A 3,638-nucleotide genomic window follows, 5' to 3' on the forward strand; every position below is an offset into this window, starting at 1 on the left:
AATGCTCTCTCATTGCAGTTTTCCTGTCCCTGACAAACCTTTCATTTTCCCTCTCTCGTTTTTCCCCCTTCACAGCGTGTCGTCTATGAATAGAGGCTGCTGAGTTGGCTTCCTCACATTTCTGAGGACCTATTCATTATTATTCATTACTATTCATTATGCACATCTAAACATCTGAAAATCAGTTTTTGCTTAGATAAACATTCACTGAATTATTTTGTAGCTTATATTTAGCAAAAGCTAGAATGTTAGGAAGGTCACTGATTGCATTTGATCAGCAAGATCAGTTATATGTACTTTTGTGTAACATTTGATATATAAAAAAAATGATTTTACTACAAATGATTGTACTCACATTTTAGTTATTAAAGGGCCCATATTTTACCCCCCTCCAAAAAACAGCAACAAAGTTCTATTTATATCTTCAAAATAGTAACTTTACAGGAGAAGGAAAAAACCTACCTTACTTTTAATGTAAGTCAATGGAACCAGACGTCTTTACGAGTCATTTTGGGTCGTTTCTTTTGGCCCATTCACCATGAAACGCACACAAAGTTGCAAAGACAACAGGTATTTTTCAAATTATGTCAAAAACTGAAAAACAAAAATGGAGATACGAGGTTTTGTTCTGACAGCAGCGTTACATTTGTGTGGGTTTATTCATGAGAAACATCTACAATTCATTTTTCACATGACCATTTCCAGCCTTTCTTTCCTCCTCAGGGTAAACTGGGTGTTTTTCAATGCTCTGCCTTTAAGACTGTGCTGTGTAAATAAGCTCTCTGCTTATTGTCTGCCCTGTATCGTCTGTTTTTCAAGCATTCATTCCATACCACTTCAGATGAAGGAGGCAGGGCTAAACTGCTGTTAGTTGTTTGTTTGCACTTGTTTCTGTGACATCACAAACACATTGGACTCCGAACAACATGTTTTCACAGCTTGGTTTTCACATGTGGGCCGTATGAACTGGGGAGTGATGCTTACATGTTACATTAAACTCTTTTAGTACAAAAAAACGTTAGAGAGTTTTTGAGATATGTAGGTATTAACTCCCGTTTTGTAATTAATTTCATTATGCTCTTGTTTCTGACTGTGTTGTTTTGTGATTGGACACACCTCTCACTTTGGAGCTTTAGCATTTATTTTACTCCAAAAAAAAAAAAAAAAAAAAAAAAAGAGAGACACTTTTATTCTCCTCAAGTTATATTTTTGGAAAGGTGCTTTTACGGCTATGTGAGTCACTCTTTCACTAAACTAACAATGCTTTTACTGAAGTTTGGGCGTAGACTACTCTACCCACCTCTGGCAATAATTAATCAGCATGTATCATTCTGAGGGCCAGTGAGAATTTCTCAGAGCCAGAAACATGCGTTGGTCTTTATAGCACTTCTTACAAGTGGATATTAATGTACTGTTTTGTGGTTTTACAAGAGCAGATGGAATTCTAAGCTGGAGACAGTCTGGGCGACAGGATTGCAGCCTAATGTCCCGAAGGAATAAGGCTAAGCAGCAGCTTCCCAAACAGCCTCTCAAGCATCTGGGTGAGCCGTTGATGACACATAGCTCAGACTCATTTCAGACAAACAAACTGCATTGTTAATCACTGCACAGAAACCGACGCTTCTGGGACTTGCGACCCGTGTACTTCTGATGAAATTCATCAGAAGTCATGGACATGTGTGGGAAATTCTTCATCTCTTAATTTCATAATGAAAGTTTACAAACCTTTCTGAACACGCATTGTGTTTAATATTTATGACTACAGCATGCAGCCTATTATGTGTAAAGAAGGTATCTTCATATTTCTGGATGTTTATTTTGGCCTAAAATCTACAATTTATTACCTCAAAGTTCATATTTCTATTGTTTTGAAACAACACAACATGCTCATTTTAAGTGAAATACTCCAGTGTCACTCCAGTCTTTTAATAGAATCTAGTTAGTCTGACACTGATGTCCATTAAAATTACAATTTTACTAAATTTTTGTTCCAGTTTTCTCTCTTACATGACATTCTTTCTTACATGCTCAGATTAATTAAGTCAGTTTAACTAACTACTGGCCTGGATAGACCAATCAGATAAGAGTGATTAAAATGGCTGCTAATTTACATATTCGGTTAGTCGGAATGGATAATTGGGTTTTTCCTCGATGGCAGACTCGCGTTTGTGCCAGTAAATTGTGTCGTCTTCAATCTTCATGTGGAACAAACTGTTGATTTTGAGGAGCAGACGAAACATGGACGTCGTTTTCCACCCAAACACAGCCACCCAACTGTAATGTTTCTCATTCTTAATAAAGAAACGTTGTTTATCGTCAACTTTTTTATTCCTTCTCAACACAGGTGGGTGAGTTTGCTTGTCTGCCACATCAGTATGCAGAGTGGTTGGTGGCACTGATGACGCAGAGGTTTCTGGACCTCGTTCACCAAGCTGTTCTTGCAATGTCTCTTGTGTTTTCAGTAGACTCCTACGATTCCTTCTCAGAATCTGTCCATCCTCTGTTCTGACAGTGTAAGATCTTGGACTTACTTCATCCAGAACTGTGGCCTTGATGTTCCAGTTGTTTGTGTCCTCACTGTGTCATGTCTTGAAAGTGGCTTTAAAGCTTGCGCTGATTTGTCATAATTTTCTTTTTGTCTCCTCCTCAGTCTCTCTTGCTTTTGTTGCAGGTACTTATTCTGTTTGTGCCCCGCAATGTAAGGAAGTGTGGTGCGTAGCTTGCGCCTCATTAAAAGCTCAGCAGGGGACATCCCATGTTCAAGAGGTGAAGCTCGATAACTCAAGAGAACTAGATAAGGATCAGCATTGGAGTCTTTTGCCTTCTTCAGCAGTCGTTTGACTATGTGCACTCCCTTCTTGGCCCTTCCATTTGATTATGCATACAGGGGACTTGAATGGAAACATGGCCCATTGTCACTACATACCATCTGTGGGATACCATGTCTTGCAAAGATTGACTTCAAGAGTTTGATGACACAGGCAGCATTGTAGGAAGAAGTGCAATTTCAGGGTAATTTGACAGATAATCAATTACCAGCAGGTAATTTTTTCCATCCAGGTGAAACAAATCAGTACCAACTCTCTGCCATGGCTCAGCTGGTAGATCTGCAAGGATCATGGCTTCCTTTGGCTGTTTGTTGTGATGTTTCAGACAAGTTGGGCAGTTTAAGACCATGTGATCAATGTCAGCATTCATTCCAGGCCAATAAATGGCAGTTCTGGCCCTCCTTTTGCATTTCTCTGTTCCGAGGTGACCCTCGTGTATTCTCTTTAGCATGTCTTGCCGCAGCAACTGTGGAATGACAATCCTGCTCTTTGTAAGCAGAAGTCCATTTACCACGCTCAGCTCAGCTCGAATGTGATAAAACTGCTGACATAAACCTTTAGGCCATCCAGTGTTCATATATTTTATGACCTGTTGTAGGACCTTGTCTTTAGCTGTTTCAACTGCAATCCACTTGGATTTCATATCAGACACTGGAAGGGTTTCCGAAACCAGGTTCACATGCAGGTTTACATCCTTCTCTGTGGAACTCTCATTGTATGGTTCACAGTGTTGTGGTGCTCTGGACAAAGCATCGGCCAACACAATGTATTTTCCTGGGGTGTAGATCAATTCAAAATCGTAGCGCTGAA

Source organism: Pygocentrus nattereri, chromosome 9 (assembly GCF_015220715.1).
Source record: "Pygocentrus nattereri isolate fPygNat1 chromosome 9, fPygNat1.pri, whole genome shotgun sequence".
Lineage (NCBI taxonomy): Eukaryota > Metazoa > Chordata > Actinopteri > Characiformes > Serrasalmidae > Pygocentrus > Pygocentrus nattereri.